General features: G+C 41.4%; 1 long non-coding RNA gene across 2 annotated transcripts; it reads right to left on the reverse strand.

Annotated features, from left to right (window-relative positions):
• Positions 1-2,670: 2,670 nt before the first annotated feature.
• Positions 2,671-18,996, reverse strand: LOC112580636. Of its 2 annotated transcripts, none has more exons than XR_006546609.1 (3): positions 18,628-18,996; positions 10,909-11,038; positions 2,671-2,730 (listed from the first exon to the last, which is right to left on the reverse strand). It is a non-coding gene; the product is annotated as an uncharacterized LOC112580636 (long non-coding RNA). The 2 variants fall into 2 exon arrangements; XR_003104970.3 differs by lacking the exon at positions 2,671-2,730 and adding an exon at positions 5,109-5,883.
• Between the last annotated feature and the right edge of the window lie 803 nt (positions 18,997-19,799).

Consider the following 19,799-nt stretch of genomic DNA (forward strand, 5'->3'; position numbering starts at 1 on the left):
TGATTGGGTTGTTTGTCTTTTTGATATTGAGCTGCATGAGTTCTTTGTATACTTTGGAGATTAATACCTTGTCCGTTGCTTCACTTGCAAATATTTTCTCCCATTCTGAGATCAATACCACTGATGAACATAGATGCAAAAATTCTTAACAAAATACTAGCTAACCAAATCCAACAGTACATTAAAAAGATAATACCCATGATCAAGTAGGACTTATCCCAGGAATGCAAAGATTCTTCAACATGCACAATTTGATACACCACATCAACAAATTGAAGAATACAAAACCATAAGATTATCTCAATAGGTTCAGAAAAAGCTTTTGGCAAAATTCAACACCCATTTATGATTAAAAAAAAACTCTCCAGAAAGTGGATATAGAAGGAACCTACCTCAACATATGGAGAAGGCAATGACACCCCACTCCAGTACTCTTGCTTGGAAAATCCCATGGACAGAGGAGCCTGTTAGGCTGCAATCCATGGGGTCGCTAAGAGTCGGGCACAACTGAGCGACTTCACTTTCACTTTTCACTTTCATGCATTGGAGAAGGAAATGGCAGCCCACTCCAGTGTTTTTGCCTGGAGAATCCCAGGGACGGGGGAGCCTGGTGGGCTGCCGTCTATGGGGTCACACAGAGTCGGACACAATTGAAGTGACTTAGCATAGCATACCTCAACATAAGAAAGACCATGTATGACAAACCTACAGCTAACATGATTCTCAATAGAGAAAAGCAGAAAGCATTTCCTCTAAAATCAGAAATAAAACCAATGTGCCCACTCTTGCCTCTAATATTCTATACAGTTTTGAAAGTCCTAGCCATGGAAATCAGAGAAGAAAAAGAAATTAAAGGGATCCAAGTTGGAAAAGAAGTAAAACTGTCACTGTTTGCAGATAACATGATTCTATACATAGAAAATCCTAAAGATGCTATCAGAAAACTATTAAAGCTCTTCAGTGAATTTGGTAAAGTTTCAAGATACAAAATTAATACAAAAAAACTCTTGCATTTATAAACAGTAACAACAAAAGATCAGAAAGAAAAATTGAGGAAACAATCTTATTTACCATCACAACAAAAATAATAAAGTACCTAGAAATAAACCTACCTAAGGAGACAAAAGGATCTGTACTCAAACAACTATAAGATGCTGATGAAAGAAATCAAAGATGACATAAACAGATGGAGAGATATACCACATTCTTGTATTGAAAAATCAATATTGTCAACATAACCATACTATTCAAAGAAATCTACAGATTCAATGTAATCCCTATCAAATTACCAATGGCATTTTTCATGGAACAAAAAAAAATTGCAATTTGTATGGAAACATCAGTTCAGTCCAGTTCAGTCTCTCAGTCATGTCCAACTCTTTGTGACCCCGTGAATTGCAACACACCTGGCCTCCCTGTCCATCACCAACTCCTGGAGTTCACCCAAACTCATGTCCATCGAGTCGGTGATGCCATCCAGCCATCTCATCCTCTGTCATCTCCTTCCTCTCCTGCCCTCAATCCCTCCCAGCATCAGAGTCTTTTCCAAGGAGTCAACTCTTCGCATGAGGTGGCCAAAGTATTGGAGTTTCAGCCTCAGCATCAGTCCTTCCAAAGAACACCCAGGACTGATCTCCTTTATGATGGACTGGTTGGATCTCCTTGCAGTCCAAGGGACTCTCAAGAGTCTTCTCCAACACCACAGTTCAAAAGCATCAATTCTTTGGCACTCAGCTTCACAGTCCAACTCTCACATCCATACTAGGGCTTCCCTAGTGGCTCAGATGGCAAAGAATCTGCCTACAAGGCAGGAGACCCAGGTTCGATCCCTGGGTTGAGAAGATCCCCTGGAGAAGGGAATGGCAACCCACTCCAGTATCCTTGGTAGAAAATCCCATGGACAGAAGAGCCTGGCAGGCCACAGTCCATGGGGTCACAAAGAGTTGGACATGATTGAGCAACTAACACAGACATAAAAGACCTCAAATAGCCAAATCAATCTTGAGAAAGAAAAATGGAGATAGAGGAATCAAATGCCTGAACTTCAGACTATACTACAAAGCTACAGTAATCAAAACAGTATGGTATTGGCACCAAAACCAAAATATAGATCAATGCAACAGGATAGAAAGTCCAGAGATAAGCCCACACACCTGTGGTCAGCTATTCTATGACAAAAGAGGCAAGCATATACAGTGGAGAAAAGATAGTCTCTTCAACAAGTCATGCTGGGGAAACTGGACGGCTATGTGTAAAAGAATGAAATAAAAACACTCCCTAACACCATACACAAAAATAAACTCAAAATGGATTAAAGACCTAAATGTAAGGATGAATATTATAAAAGTCTTAGAGGGAAACATAGGCAGCACACACTCTGACATAAATCACAGCAATATCTTTTTTGACCCACCTTTTTGTTGTTGCTGTTCAGTCACTAAATCATGTTGGACTCATTGTGACCCCATGGACTGTAGCATGCCAGGCTTCCCTGTCCTTCATTATCTCTGTGAGTTTGCTCAAACTCATGTCCATTGAGTTGATGATACATCCAACCATCTCATCCTCTGCCATCCCCTTCTCCGTCTTTCAATTTTTCCCACTATCATGTTCTTTTCCAATGAGTCCGCTATTTGCATCAGGTGGCCAAGTCCATTCTTTGCATCAGGTGGCCAAAGTATTGGAGTTTCAGCTTTAGCATCAGTCCTTCCAATGAATATGAGTAACCTCCTAGAGTAACGAAAATAGAAACAAAGATAAACAAATGAGACTTAATTAAACTTAAAAGGTTTTGCACAGCAAAGGAAATGGTAAACAAAATGGAGTTTCACTTTTTAAATGATCAGAATGTAGTTAGGAGGCAGGCTCAGCCATAAAGACCACCTACAACAGGGAATTCCACCACAAGAGACAGTCACTCCACCTTCTACCATCCTGAAAAACACACAAAGCCATACTCCTCCTTAAGTCACCTGGGAGAACAAAGTCTCTCTTCTGGAAGTCTAGCCAAGAAAAATAATGTTTTGTTAACCACACTCAGTATCAATTTTGCCAAAGAATTGAAAGTGGGAGGATTGTGGTTTTTGTTTTGGGGTGAGTTTTGGTTTTTAGGGGTGGGTTGTTCATTTGTTTGAGGGTGTTGCATCTGGGTGGTACAGATTCTGGGCAAGTTACTTCACATAAGCAACCAGTTTACAATTCTGGATGGTTTCCCTGGAGCAGAAATTCTCAAACATGTCCTCTGAGTTTCTGGTGGGATCTATATCACCTTATACCTAATAGACTTGGCATTTTCAGTCATCCTCTTAACCTGGTGAAATGGAATTTTCCATGTGTCTCTTCAGAGCTCAGAAAGCTTTTCTGAAAAAGAAATTTTCTATAGCCTATTATTTTCAGATGCATTTACCCTAAAATGGACAAATGATTTAAAACTCTTCTGTGCATTCTTCTGCTCCCATCACCTGGTACTGTGGACCCAAGAAATCATCTTGCCTTTGCTTTTGGGAACAGGGGAATGCTCTGTGATACTAACCCTCAAGATTAGTTATTCAGTGACCTTATTTGATTTAAAGAGACCCCATTGGTTTTTTGCCTTCAACAAATGGAAACGTCCAGTAGGAAATCCACATTCACTCTTGTGAATGGCAGATATGCACTATTGACTCTAATCCTCAAAGTCTCTTAGAAGCACTGAGTCAAGTTTTCATCTCTTATAATGGTCCCTGGGGAAATCTCAGGCAAAAATTATTTGCTTAGGTAGGCAGGAAACAATTGTTAGTATTTCATTTTGTTTCATTTCCTGAGAGGACTTGGAAAAACTGAGAGACTTCCGCTCCTCTGATATAGGACACAGAAAAAAAATCAAAATATTCTGCTTAGAATCCACGACAAGCCAAGATTGTCCCAATTCTAAGAAAAAGCCAAGAACTCATTCAGATGAAATCAAATTGTACATTTCTAGAGGGTAAACTTAAGACAGCATTTTTCAAACTTTTGTTTTTACTGTAACCCACAGCAAAAATATAACTTTTATCATTTACATTCACATATATATTTGCATGAAATATATTTTGTTAAACATAGCTTACCTTTATTACATGCTATAAACTCTGATATTCATCTCTTGTATTCCACTGTATTCAATTACATTTCATTCTTTTAAAAATTCTAGCTGTGACCCACAAAATTGATTTCCCAGTCCACCACTCTCACAGTGTGAAAAAAACTCTTAGGGTGGGGGATAAAGAAGTCAGTCTTTATCACAAATCCTCTTAGTCCTCTCACTTAGAGGACTAAGAGGATTTCAGAATTTCCCACTGAGGATGTCATTGCTGTTGTTTAGTCACTAAGCTGTGTTCGACTCTTAGCGACCCCATGGACTGTAGTCCGCCAGGCTTCTCTGTCTGTGGAATTCTCCAGACCAGAGTACTGGAGTGGGTTACCATTTCTTTTTCCAGGGGATCTTCCTGACCCAGGGATCAAACTTGCATCTCCTGCATTGCAGGCGGTTCTTTTCTACTAAGCCACCCTGAAAGCCCTTGAGGATAACATAGTCTCTCTAATTAAAATGTAAATGAACACTGTATGGATAAGAGGTTAAATCTGGTCCGTCATGTACACCTTTATGATTCTGAGTCTATTCCATTACATCACCCCACATCCATCATATCACACAGTAGAAAAAGGAGGTCAGGTAAGATAAGGGAGGAGGTGGGAGTGAGGACATGAATGCCCCAAGGAAACAGAGGGTAAAAGGCTTCTTCTGAGGAGGGTGGGGCACCTTGGTGACCCTAAATCTTTGCAGTCTTCCCATGTGAAGGTGGGGATGAACCAGGCTGAAGACCTCTTCAGTATACTCTGAGTTCCCTGGCTGCCCTCCTCCTCCCCGGCATGTATCTTGGGACAGGAATGGGAAGTGCAGAGGGAACTTCCTCAGGCTGTGGAGCAACCCAGGAGCAGAAGCTCTCACCACCCTGCCCCCAGCCCCACCTCCTTCCCTTAGCTCCACTCTTTCTCCCTCTGGGACTGCTCGTCCCATTCCTCTCCACCTTGTTCACCTTTTCCAATAAGAAGGTTCCAACTCTACCAGCCCTTCTCTGGGCCCCAGGAGCACTTCCTGCCAGTACCACTCCTCTGCCCTTTCAAAGCGACTTGTGCATACATCCATCAGAGCACTGTGTACAAGGCAGCACCACTGTTCAATCAGTTACCTTGGTTTTTGAGATGTGTGAGCTCCGTGAGGCTCCTATGGCCATCTCTAGTACCCAGCCCAGTGATCACACCATCTGCTCATTCGTGTATTCTTCAATTCAGTTAACAGACATTAATATAGTGTTAGCACTCTAAGTAGTGCAGTGATGAGCTGCTTTGTAGAACTCATTGTCTATGTGGTAATGTTGTCTATTCATTAATGAATAAATATTTGCAGAATAAATGAAGGGTTGAAGGAGCAAATAAATGAACCCAATACTGCCTCATGTTGTTATCCCACTGCTTCATCATATACCCCCATCCATCCAGGACAGCTTTACCTATGAGGAAGTCCTGATGTTGAATCAAAGCCTATTACCCTGAAGCTTCTATGTACTAGTTCATAAAGAATCGGAGCAGCTAACGACAGCTGCCATGTTCCTGTGCCATCTCCTCTCCAGTCAGAACATTCTCAGGGTTTTCAGGGGCTCCTTGAGGCAACTGCATGAGGAATAGCATGGAATTGTATAAGTTGCCCCACCAATCTTCTTGCTTCCCTCAAAATGCCCTCTGTTTGATCTATAACCTCTTCTGAGCATAACTCCTATAACAGAACCCCGGCCTCCAGGTATACTGACCTCAGCACCTGAAACTCCACATCCACAGACCCAGCCTCCGGCCACATCAGCTTCACTGAAAAAAAAAAAGTTCTCTCTCTGACTTAATATTAACAAAGTTGACCACACACTTATGCTTGGACTATAGGGGGCTATTTATCCAGAAACTCCCTTTACTTCTTGAAATTTGGGAATTTAAATGGCTCTTTTGAGAACTGCCCTTTTTAAATATGATTCTGTTTCCGTGGTTACAGGAGAGACCTTACCAGGTTTTCTATCAGAAAGCTTCCACAGAATTTTTCTGAGCCTCTCTTAAGTCCAATAGCAAAAGTCAGAAGATTTTTAAGCATTTCAGGGCCATGACCCTGCTCAATACAAAAGGATGGTCTGTAGTGAGAGAGACGAAAACCCAAAGGAGAGTGCCACCCAAAGAGAAGCCAAGACTAGAATGTAGAGAGCCCTGGAGTTCTCGTGTCCCTTGCCCCATTTATTCCTGAAACCCCACTGCCTCCCTTCCTTCCTTCAGTTTGGTTGTTCTTGGAGTCTGAGAGCTGATAAATTCCCTTTCTGCCCTTTTGCCTAATTCCAACTGGGCTTCTGTAAGTTGCAACCAAAAAATTCCTGACTAATACAACCCCTAATTTTTTCTTCCTGAGTGTTGCCGTGTAGCTCCTAAACCAAATATTCGCATCCTGTACTTATGTATTTTTGAATTCAAAGGCAGGATCTTACATTTACTGCTGTGGAACATCATTTGGTTTTATGTGATTCATAATTCTAGTGTAGCCGGTCACAAATTTGCACACACTACCTTCAGTTGCGCTAAGAAAATGCAGCTTTTGTAAATTTTTGGTAACAGAGCTAGTCACCCTCATAAGACCCTGCTGGGTAGCAAGAAAAAAAATAAATTTTCCGGTAATGATGTCTCATTAAAAAATATTTTTAAGCCAGAAGAAACTGACTCGGTTCTTTTGAGTAAATTTTCAGTCCTTAGGGGCACTCCAGTCCCTTTTCTCCCAGATGCCCACTGGCTGAAGGAATCATGAGACTTTATGATGATGGAAAAGCAGCCCCAAGTCCACATAGCACTCTCTGGTTCCCACTGGTCTGTACCAAGGAGCAGCTTGTCCAGTGTCATCCCTGAGAGATCGATTGCCCCAACTGAGCCTGGAGTTACCACACTGGCATTCCCAGCTGGATCAGTAGCCATTTGCCTCTGGTCACAAACTCGCCATTTGCTGTTGTCAAATAAAAACAAATCCAGACTTAGTAAGAGGAGACTTTATCCGAAAGGATTGTTGCAAAAGGGGGAAGGGCTATTGCAGGAGAAGGAGCTGTTGCAATAGGAGGACTTCTTGACCATAAGTCTGCAAGCCTCTCAAGAGTTCAGCAAGAATTTTTCTTTTACAGGCAGGAGTAAACAAGGCTAAAAAGAGCTGGATGACAGGGTGGTATGGGGGAATAGCCGAGCAGAGAATGTTATTATACCCTGAGGCCAGCCTATCCTCAGGAGGGGTTGTTTGCTGGCTCAGGCTGAGGGCTGGCCAACATTCAGAGACCTGAAGGAAGGAGAGAATCAGAACTCTAACTAAAGGTTGCTTAACAAGTTATTTTGTTCCAATTGATCTGTAGACACAGGCAGTTTAGCTGATTCTTTATGAGGCAAAATGAGACTGTGGAGAGTGTGTGTCTAGTCTTGTTGCAGGTAAACCAGGTAGCATCAGAGTCTTTTTGGGGACTTCCCCAAGAGGTCCAGTGGCTAAGACTCTGATCCCAATGCAGGGATCCAGGTTCAGTCTCTGGACAGGGAACTAGGCCCCACATGCCGCAACTAAAAAACAACAGTCTTTGCTAGGTCCTATGAGGGAGGGTGTTTCTTTGCAGCGATGCCTTTCCTAGAACACAAAAGGGTAGGAGATTTCTTATACTTCACTTGTTTTTCAGGATCACAGGGCTTAGGTGAGGTCTAACGTTGTCACTGCGAACTTTTGCTCTAAGCCTTCTCAGCTGCTCCATGGGCCCTCTTTGGGGCATGGAGAATGTCTGGGCTCTGAAAATGACCTGAACAGATTATAGGAGACCAGTGTGGTGTGTCTGATCCTTCGGTCAGCCTCTCTGTCAGGGTTACCCCACATTAAAAATTACAGCTGCCCAGCCCATTGCGAGGCCAGTTCCAGAATTTTGCAAGTTACCTCAGGCTTGTTGTTGTTCAGTCACTAAGTCTCTTTGCAGTCCCATGGACTGCAGCATGCCAGGCTTCCCTGTCCTTCACCATCTCCCAGATGCTCAAACTCATGTCCATTGAGTCAGTGATGCCATCCAACCATCTCATCCCCTGTTGCCCCCTTCTCCTCCTGCCTTCAATCCTCCTTAGCATCAGGGTCTTTCCAATGAGTCAGCTGTTCACATCAGGTGGCCAAAGTATTGGAGCTTCATCTAAGGAAACCGATCAATCATCCCAAAATGACTAGGTTTCCCTATACTTATCTGGATATTTGTGCAGCCCTTGAATTTTGGGCTTTGAATACAGTCCCCAAGGCCCTGACATCTGACCTCTGTATCTTATTCTAGCTCTTTCCTCCTTCCCACAGCCCTCTGAGGTTGCAAGGGATGAGCTCTCCTTCCTTTCTTAATGGAAGAGGCTTCCGAGACCTCATACCTAAGTTCCCTCTGCCCTGTTACTTATAATAAAACTCAATGATCTGACACCAAAGCTTGAAGAGGAGCAACCGAACACCTAGTTATATATCCAGGAGGAATAAAACCTATGTCCATGCAAAAATCTGTTCAGCAATGTTCAAGCTGCTTTATCCATAATAGCTAAAAAACAGAAACAACCCAAATGTCCATTGATTGATGAATGGATAAGTCAAATGTGGCCTGTCTTGCAAGGAATATTGTTGGGCAATGGAAATGAATGAACTGCTGACCCATGTTACTGCATGGGTAAACCTTGACTACTATGCTAAGTGGAAGAACCCGGTAACAAAAGACCACATGTTCTATCATTTCTTTTATATGTAAGTCCAAGATGGGCAAACCTTTAGGGACAAAAGTAGGGTTGCCAGGAGCTGGAGGAGAGAGGGGGTGCCTGCAAATAGGTATAGGGTTTCTTATTGGAGTAATGAAAATGTTCTCGGGAGCTAAAGAAGCTTAGACAATCTATTCTTTCTCACCAAAGCCCCTTTCAAAATATTGTCAATCTGTAAACTCAAAACTTCCGTTTTGGAATTTATAAATGAGCATCACTTTTGTCCTTGCACCTCTGCTTCAAAAATTCTAATTTTCCCCAAAGCAAATGGTATCTCTAGAGAAACAGGAGGTCACATACCAGAGAATTCAAATACCACAATTATGTTAAAACAAATGAAAAATACTATTTCCATTACACTAGCATCAAAACAAAAATGGGCCATAATTGTGTCAAATTATTTGCTGACACTCTTATCTCTTTCACCCATAAATTTGAGAAGCTTACCTTTTGTATCTTCATGGGGTCATTTGTAAAAAGAATAAAATCATTGAATGAGATAAAGGATGGAGTTTGGAGACACACCACAGAAACATGTTTGCGAGTTGACAGTGATCCACGGTGAAAATATTGTTCATGTGGAAGTTATTCCTATACCAGCCCAAGCAAATCATTTGGGGTTGTAGTGGACAGACAGGAAAGTGAACCCCACATCGTTCCTCTTCTGGTATTCACACCCTTGTATAATCCTCTCCCATTGAATGTGGGTACTACTTGTGAGTTGCTTCTAAGCATTAGAATATGGCAGTGGTGATGCAATGTCTCCACTTGACTGTTAAATTATGTAAGACTTTAGCTTGCTACAGATTTCCTCCCACCCTGGCTTTGAAGAGGTAAGCAGCCGTGATAGAAAGGCTGCATATCAAAGGGCTGAAGATGGACTCTAGGAGCTGAGGATGAGGATAGCCTCGGTGCAACAGTCAGAAGGCAGGTAGGGCCTCAGTCTCACAGTCACAAGGAAATAACTTCTACCAACAATTTGAGAGCGCTCGGAAGAGGCTATTTCTCTAGTCAGGCCTCCAGATGAGAACACAACCTGGCCAATACTTTGATAATTACAGCATGAATCAGAGAATCCAGCTAAACCTTGATATATATTCTTCACCCATAGAAATAGTAGATACAAATAGCATGTTTTATGTATATATATATGTTTATATACATAAATAGTGACAAGGTAAATGTATATTGTTTTAAGATACTATGATGAGATTTGTCACAGCACAGAAAGCTAATAAAGGGTCACATAGTGAGGGAACCAGAGGCTTCCCAGGTGGTAAAGAATCTGCCTGCCAATATAGGAGATGCGAGAGACTCAGGTTTGATCCCTGAGTCGGGAAGACCCGCTGGAGTAGGAAATGACAACCCACTTCAGTGTTCTTGCCTAGAAAATTACATGGACAGAGAAGCCTGGCAGAAAACAGTCCATGGGGTCGCAAAGAGACAAACATGACTGAGTATGCAACTGACTGGCTCAGTGAGTGAAGGAACAAACTATCCAGACATGTGCTTTTATTCGGATCTGTGCTTCAAATTATATTGCCTTTTTGGTCTGGTGGCTGAATCAGAACTCAGGAGAGCTAAGATCCTATTTAGTTGTGACCAACAATTTCCTTCCTTTCCCTTTGCCTCGTTTTCCTCGTTTGTAAAATGAAGACATCATAGTGGGTGAACTCTAAGGAACGGTTCAACTCGTTTTTTATGTCCTATGGCCCCCAAAGAAGAAGGTACCCTTGAAATGCATTTGAACTGAAGTGAAGCAGAAAAGGATGAAGTTTGGGAATAATGGAACAGAAATGAGCAAATATTGAAGACTAAAAGGAAATTTAGCTCAGAATAGAAATTTTAAAAACCCATATACTGATGGCTCCATAGAAATCAATGAAATGCCCCCAACCAATTGCAGATAAGATGCTGGTACATGCAGCCAAGTGGGCAATGGGATTAATACCTCCCATCTTGTTTCTATGAACCTCATTCCAAAGACATCTATTATTTGGGAGTTTTGTGGTGGTTGTTGTTGTTTTAATCTAGATCAAATCTTTTCCAGTGAAAGAAAAAAGAACTTACCTTTAGCCCAACTCTGAGAAACTTGGCGTGAGAATCCTCTTCATGTTCTCCACCTCTAACAACAAGCATCTGTCAATTATTAGACCACTGTCATGACTTCTGGTTAATCGGAAGAGCAGAGCCAATGTTCCTAGAAGTAAACCAGAGTAACAGGCTCATGTAAAATAGTTTTGTGGGTCTCCATTTTCTAATGCTACATAAAGAAAGGCTTTGAATAGTGCTGGATTCTGGGAAGAACCATGGTGAGTATTTTCTAAGATTTCAAAGTCAATGGGGGATAAAACTGAGAACATAAATTCTAAAACCATCATAAGCTGAATGTTGGAAAAAGAGAAGCAAGTGTTCTTTTCAGTGTGGAAGAAAAAAAAAAAAATCCCTGCTCATTAGGGTCTTAGAATGAATCTACTCTTACAAGTCTAATCCATGAATAAACTAAGAAATAGAACTTTGCTGAAAAATTCCTCATGGATTTACAAGTTGCTATAAGTCCCCAAGGAGTGGGGTTTGAGCTATAAAGTTGCCTGAGGTACACAAGTCTGTACAGTGTAGTAAGAATTTGGAAACGGACATCTGTCCACAACAAAGACGCTACTGATACCAAAAACCAGACCTATCTGGCTTTCTGTCCCCTGTGTTACATAGTACTTAGTGTGGGTTTAAGAGTAACTTAATGGTTGCTGGCTTAAGAAAGAGGGAATTTTGAGGGGCTGTTGGATGTGTGAAAGCAGAAGAGCCAAACTAGATTTATTAAAAACCCAGGACTGTAAATCATTTAGTTTAATTTTTATCTTAAATTTGTCATGTGATTGGACTAGTGATTTTCAAAATTCTCAACTACCTATTAACATATAGGTAAAACCAGAAAACAAATATACTTCTTTTCCTCTTATCAAATGAAGTAATACTATTAAAGAGCCCAGCAATAGAAGGTATCAATAAATGTAAGTTTCCAACAAAGACCTACTGTATAGCACAGGAAACTATATTCAATATCTTGTAATAACGTGTAATGGTAAAGAATCTAAAAAATTATATATATATACATATATGTATGTATGTATCTGAAGCACTATGCTGTGTATCTGAAACTAACACAATATTGTAAATTAACTATACTTTAATTTTTTAAGTTAAATTTCTTAATTTAAAAATAAAAACAAATGTACGTGTCATCTTCCATTCTGCACTTTATTCAAATGTCCCATAATAATGGATCAATTCTTTGCCAACTCTTAGATTTTATAATGAATTTAGCTGGATGTTAAATGTGCTGTTTTGGATGGACATCAGTTAAAAACACAATCACAAAACAAAACTATAGTAAGACAAAGCTGAGAATATTGACTCAGATTGCAGATTATATCAGTCTCTGATGCTCCAGCCATTTGTGAAGCCTGCTTTTGTCAAATGCAACATCCCTTTCTTCCTCATTTGAGAAAGGATCCAATTTGGAAGACTACAAGAGATAGGAAAATTAGAAGTTTGGGGAGTATAAGATGGCCACGGTCAAAGTAAAGATTATTTTATCTCTTATCAGCCCTGGGTGTTCTTTGGAGGGAATGATGCTGAAGCTGAAACTCAGTACTTTGGCCACCTCATGCGAAGAGTTGACTCATTGGAAAAGACTCTGATGCTGGGAGGGATTGGGGGCAGGAGGAGAAGGGGACAACAGAGGATGAGATGGCTGGATGGCATCAATGACTCGATGGACGTGAGTCTGAGTGAACTCCGGGAGTTGGTGATGGATAGAGAGGCCTGGCGAGCTGCGATTCATGGGGTTGCAAAGAGTCGGACACGACTGAGCAACTGAACCAAACTGAACTGATATATCTTGATAATTAGACTGAATAAAAAATCAGGAAGCCAATGTGATCTTACCATCGTAAACAGACAGCTAGCTGCATGCTCATCAGAAGGAAGACTTCAGTGAAATGTTTCATGACCCTAAGATCTCTTCAGGATGGGCTTTTTCTTTTATGAATCTTTGAGTTTATTCAGGCTTTCTAGTTCATGTTCAAGAACTCAATTTTTTAAATGTTAGCAGTTTCACCCAGTGTATTAAATTATGTGCCAAATACATATTTGCCAAAAAATGTATTGGTGTCCAACTGCATTCAAAATGTCTTGCTGATTAGGGACAGCAGTTTGGGGAGATAGATAAGGAAATAAATAAGACATAATTCTTGGCCACTAAGAATAACTAGTTCTAAAAAAAAAAAAAAAAAGAATAACTAGTTCTACTTGGAAAAATGAGACATAGTCATATACAACCACAATACATGGTAAGGTATGCTGTAAGAGGAGGACAGATAATATTCAGTGTAGGTTTGAAGACAGAAGGATTATTGGGGATTGACAGGAGTTAAAAAAAAATATTCAACAGTATTTTTCATTGATTTCACAATATGGAGAAATCAAAATTTATCTTAGAATCAAGGGTCTCAGAAATAAGAAAATTCTGAGAAATCATCAAGCAATCCTCTACCCCGTGGGTTCTTAAGTAGAAATCCATGGACTAACTTTAGGGTATTTAGACCCTCTACATTGCCTCTCATCCTCTGTCTCCTTTGAAGATTCATCCTCTTCTATCCTGTCCTTAAATATTGAAGTTCCTCAAATATTCATCTCAGCCCCTTTCATCCATACCCAAGACTTCAATAGCTATAAATATCAATAATTCTTAAATTTATCTCTCTAATCAAAATCTCATCTTTAAGTTCCATATATTTCACTGCCTACTAGGCATCTCTAGCAGGAAAAGGCAGCATTTTCAAGCTGTACCTCATAATCTTCCCCCTTAAGCCTGGTTCTCGTTAATAGTTAGACCCTGTATTCCTCCTTGGGCTTTCCCAGTGGCTCAGTGGTAAAGAATCCGCCTGCAATTCAGGAGACACAGGAGACATGGGTTCAATCTCTGGGTCGGGAAAATCCCCTGGAGAAGGACATGGCAACCCACTCCAGTATTCTTGCCTGGAGAATCCCATGGACAGAGGAGTCTGGTGGGCTATAGTCCATAGGATCACAAGAGTAGGACATGACTTAAGCAACTTAGCACACATTCTTCCTTAAACCCCTACAACCCTGTCTCCACACACTGAAATTAGATCATCTTTTTTCAGCTCGTGGCTGACCCTGTCACACTTTTCCTGAGATCCCTTAACAGCATCCCATTGTTCATTCATTAAACACCAAACCCTATACAGGGCTTCATGACTTGAGATGCTTTTGGCGGCAAATAACAGAGAACACCTACTCAACTAGCTTAAATAATAATATCACCTAACAAGAAGAAGTCCTTATAATGGTGGCCCCAGATGGATCATCAGTTTCTTCAAGGACCCAATTTTCTTCCATCTTTCTTTTCTGCCACTGAATTTTTTTTTTTTTTTAAGATTTCTGACTTATGTTCACCATTGTTTTAGTCATGAAGGAAAAATTTTCTTCTCATATCAATCCCTCATTGAATTGTTATTTAAAGTGTCTTCATTTTATCCTTTAATCACAGTGAGGGCATTTTTGAAAGGCATTTTCAAGTGTGAATAAATAGGGTCCATGGGATATGTTGCTTCCCCATGGTGCGTATTTTTGAGAACTACCATGCTGGTCACATAACCAAAAAGTGCCATGGTCCCAGATTAACTTATCCATAAAGTCCCAGCTACCAATGAGTTTCAAGGTCAGAAGCATTCAGTTGTACTTGACTGAAATGTTTAATGGTGTTGGGTCAAGCATAGCTTGGCACACTGTTTCCTTCAGGCTATCTCCAATAAGATAAAATATTCATGGATTGTGAGTCATAAATCCTCCCCTTGCCATGTATTTTGTTGTGTTGAATGGGTACAGAGCTGTAACTAAAGAGATAATAAGGAAATAAAGGGGAATGTAAAAGGTATAATTTCTCATTTCACAGCCATGCTTTGGAGAGAGTCACACCAGGCAGAAAACACCATGAGATGCCCTCCTTGGAAATGGCATGATGCTGACGGGAACCAGCTTGCCAAGCTAAATCACCAGGTTCTAATCCAATATCAACTGCAAATGAAATTTGATGAACAGAAAGTCTTTTGCAGTAAAAATGCTATGTTGCTTGTAGTCGTTACTTAAAGGTAGCCAAGGCAACCTTTGTGACCTCCAAAAAGAAGCCAACGATCCCAGACTGAGAGAGACCAAGAATGAAAATCAGAAGGTAATGGACTCCCATAGTTCTAGTCTAGTTCAAGCATAAACAAAAACACGGCACAAGAAAAGCAGAAGCCAATACGAAAAGGTCTTTCCATCATTAGGAAAACACACAGAAGGCTTGTAAGGAGAGCTCTATAAAACTTATGTAATGAACCTAGGTGGAATTTGGTGGTGAACATTAATTGAGTGATAATTTTGGATGGAAAGCAAACGTGAACTTTCTAGATGTTTTTACTCTTGATCAGAAAACCCTTAATTTGTAAAAACTTCTTTGAATTTTGAAGATTATTTGAATCCCCATCACCACTGAAAACTGAACTGAACAACTAGAGGTTGACTGATGGGATACTTTCGAAACATCCATAATTCCAGGAACTTTATGAAGAAATATAAGAAAAACTTTGCCACCTCACATCCATTAGGATAGCTACTGTCAAAAAAAAACAAAATAGAAAATAACAAGTGTTGGCAAGGATGAGGAGAATTTGGAACCCTTGTGCCCTATTGGTGGGAATAGGCAGCTGTTATGGAAAATAGCACAGAGCTTCCTCAAAAAATTAAAAATAGAACTACCATGTCAGGAAGGGCGGCAGTGAAGAGATACCCCACCCCCAAGGTAAGAGAAACCCAAGTAAGATGGTAGGTGTTGCAAGAGGGCATCAGAGGGCAGACACACTGAAACCATACTCACAGAAAACTAGTCAGTCTAATCACACTAGGACCACAGCCTTGTCTAACTCAATGAAACTAAGCCATGCCCGTGGGGCAACCCAAGATGGGTGGGTCATGGTGGAGAGATCTGACAGAATGTGGTCCACTGGAGAAGGGAATGGCAAACCACTTCAGTATTCTTGCCTTGAGAACCCCATGAACAGTATGAAAAGGCAAAATGATAGGATACTGAAAGAGGAACTCCCCAGGTCAGTAGGTGCCCAATGACTGGGGGCAGGAGGAGAAGGGGATGACAGAGGATGAGATGGCTGGATGGCATCACTGACTCGATGGGCGTGAGTCTGGGTGAACTCCAGGAGTTAGTGGTGGACAGGGAGGCCTGGCGTGCTGCGATTCATGGGGTCGCAAAGAGTTGGACACGACTGAGCAACTGAACTGAACTGAACTGAACCATGTGACACAGCAATTGAAAGCAGGATCTCAAAGAGATATTTGCATCCACATTTATATCAGCAATATTAGCAATAGCCAACCCAGATGTTCACTGACAGATGAAAGTAAAAACAAAATGTGATGTGTTCCCACAGTGGAATATTATTCAGACTTAAAGAAGAAATTCTGACACATACTAAAACATGGATGAACCTTGAGGACATTATGCTAAGTGAGACTAGCCAGTCCCAAAAAGGTAAAAATTGTGTGTGATTCCACTTATATGAGACATTTAGTAGCCAAATTCATAGAAATAGAAAGAAGAATGGTGGTTACCAGGGCCTATGGGGAGGTGGACATGGGGAGTTGTTGTTTCACGGGTATAGAATTAAGATAAAAAGATTTTTATCTGGAAAGATAAAAAATGTTCTGGAGATCTATTTCACAACAACATGAGTATGTTTAACACTGCTGAACTGTATTCTTAAAGTGGCTTAGATGGTAAGTTTTATGTGGTGTGTTTTTTATCACCACCGCAACAAAAAAACATTACCATTCCCTTCATTGACAATTAACTTCAGGAGAGACTGGATGAGAGGTTTCCTCACAGGTAAGAGGAAGATGGAAGGGGGAAAGAATATGGAGAATTTTAAGGGCTCTAGACTTGTCCTTCCCAGTAAATTGGATATTACTGAGGCTGCAGAGAATGAAGGAAGAAAGAGCACAAACAGTAACCTTGGATATAAAAGGGATTGAAAGGCTTATGCAAGACCTCCCATCTGCTAACTTCAAGTCTCCTCAATTCTGAATCTCTTGGTAGATCTGCATCTTTTGATGCCACAGACCCACTCCCTCTGTCCTCCTTAGAATTCGTACTACCCGACCTGTCAAAGCAGTGTCTTCATATGCTGTGCCTCTGTCTGTGCTGGGGAGAAGACTCAGAGAAAGTGCTGCATCCTGGGAGCTAGAACACTGGAGTGGGTTGGGACTCAGGAGAGCATTCTAAGGGTGGAATAACATGGGTCTTTAGCTTGGAGCAAGGTGATGGTTCAAAACATTCAGGCACAGGATAACCAAAAAATGAAAAGAAGGCCAGCCAATGGGTCAGAGTCTAAGAAACAGGGACCAGTAGTCTGGTCCGTAGGCATGAATAGGAGCCTCCCTTCCCCACGTGGGAAGTGTGACCAACAAACGTAGTCTAGGCAGCAGACACAGAAGCCCTGCACAAAATGTCAGGAAACTCCTCGCAGGAGTAATACCGACCACCCATTACAGAAATCTACCTCACCTCAAAGACCTTGATTTGGGACTTCATGGTGTCTGACACTTTCTACTCAAGGTAAGAAAGCACATCCATTGTTGATCTCTTTCAGTTCCCTTTACATCAGATTTCAAAGACTTCACTTCTGGTAGTACAGAAGATAGGATTACCTGGAGACTTCCCACTGCAGAACAGTTAGAAATGCTGGATAACGCTAACAAACATTCCTTCAAATGCATACCTGAGCTCACCAAAAAAAATCAGTAGAGAGCTCCAGGGGCTCAAAATGCATAAGGAATGGAATGAACGCTGGAGCAGTAGAAGCATGAACCCTGATACAAAGAGGGTAGGGATTTGGCAGTTTACAGAAACCAGGACTTGGGTTTTCACCATACACGAACAGAGAATGAAAGTTTCTGAGAAAATGTGCCATGACTTGGTGTCTCTCTGGTGACCTTGTAGCCTTCTGGTCAGAACCAGCGCCCAGATCTTTCTTCCCATTGACTAGTCCTGAGGAAGGACAGGGTGAACTTTCTTCAGTGGGTCTTCCGGGTATGTTTATCTTTATCAGAAGGCAGAGGGCATTGAAGCTACTTCAGTACAACATAAAAAACCCTAGAGACCCTCAGAGTCCTCTAGCTCTGGGCATTTAGTCTCTCAGGAGCTGTTAGCTCCTTATCGTCTCACCCAGGTTCACAAAGTTGATGGTTACGTCTTTCATTCTTCCTCCCTGCCCCACTACCAGGCTCCTAGAGCCTAGAATCTGTAGCCCAGAGGGTCCTGAGACCAGAGCCTACTCTGCCTTAAAAGGAATAGTCAAGACTAGAATGCTCTTTCTGAAAATTACACAATTATTCCTTTTAGAAGGAGGGAGTCTGTCTGCTTTTAAAGCCAAATGTGATGTGTTTCCTTTAAAAAGTCTCCATAGTGACAGTTTTGGTCATGGCCCCCTCACGTCTGGAACCAGCATCTGGGAGAAATATTGGAGGCCTCAGGACATGGCACCAAACTGTCAGGTCAGGAAACCAGCAAGGCACCTTGGAAGGAAAAAGGGGCACACAGTTACAGTAAAAACAGAGTTCCTTATCGGTGATGTTCGCTCTCCTCAAACAAGGAATTCCGTGTTTCCCTGAGAAGGTAAACATGAGGTTATTAGCCCTGAGATGACTCACCGAAGCGCACCCAGAGTAGCTGTATGTTCACTGGGAGACCCCCGTTGGCAGTGCAGGCTGTAAATTATGGTCATTCCTAAGAGGTAACAAGAGAGGTTCTGTCAGCTGTGCGATTACTTTGTTTTGGCAGGACACTTTGGAGTCAAGAAAACATTGGCTGGAGTTCAAGGCCAAGATTTTGGATCAGCTGCCACCATAATTTTTCAGAAATGTGATGACTGTTCCTCAAGAAATAGTTTCCTAAGTAGGCTACAGGAATGTCTCCTGTACATGTTCGAATGGGATTTAAAGAATGAAGCCCTTGGGGACCAACGAGTTGAAGCGAGTTACCATGGGCTTCTCAAGCAAAGGGTGAGGAGCCGAGATCATATCGGGGATCTCCTCCCCAAATGGAGTGAAAGAATTAGAGAGCGATTTTCATTGAGGTGAGCCGTGCCTGGACGCTCTATCTTCTACATGATATGTGAGAACAGCGATAGAAAGTCTACCGAGGTTACTCAGATAGATTTCTCTTTAAGTTCTGTGTTATACTAGCAGTGTGAGCTTCCGACACTTCCCCATATCCTGGTTGTATGTGATAATAGTAAAGACAATTGTGAACATTTAATTGACCCCATGCCTGCAGAGGGTACTGGATTGCATTCACTCTTTCATGCCTATTCACAGTCCTTCATTTGTGTGCAGCAGAAACCATCACTCATACTTGAAACTTCAGGGGATCATTGCAATCTGAATAACTGCATGTGAGTCCATGGCTTGGCTTGGCACGAAGAACATTCCCTGCTCTTTTTTATTTAACATAACATTGCATCTATGTGAATACCCTATTAACACTGTACATTGAGCTCATCAACAGGAACATTTACAATGTACCTGAGTTCCTAAGATAGAAAAGGAGGTCAAGTTTGGATGGTTGGAGGTTGGGTATGAAACTGAGAGTCGAAAACTGAGTCAGAAATACCATTGTGGAAGCATAGATGTGATGCCCGTGGAGGACTAAGCATTCGTGAGGGAAGAGAGGAAAATGTAAGTCCTTTAAGGCAGTAGCTGGGCCATGCAGATAATAACCTGGAAATTGACTTATTATGTTATTGTGTTCATTTTGTTGACTTTATGAGGGTATATTAAAAACACTGTTTGCTCTCTAAGAGATTAAAAAAACATGGTAGCCA

The sequence above is a fragment of the Bubalus bubalis genome, chromosome 19, assembly GCF_019923935.1.
Source record: "Bubalus bubalis isolate 160015118507 breed Murrah chromosome 19, NDDB_SH_1, whole genome shotgun sequence".
NCBI lineage: Eukaryota > Metazoa > Chordata > Mammalia > Artiodactyla > Bovidae > Bubalus > Bubalus bubalis.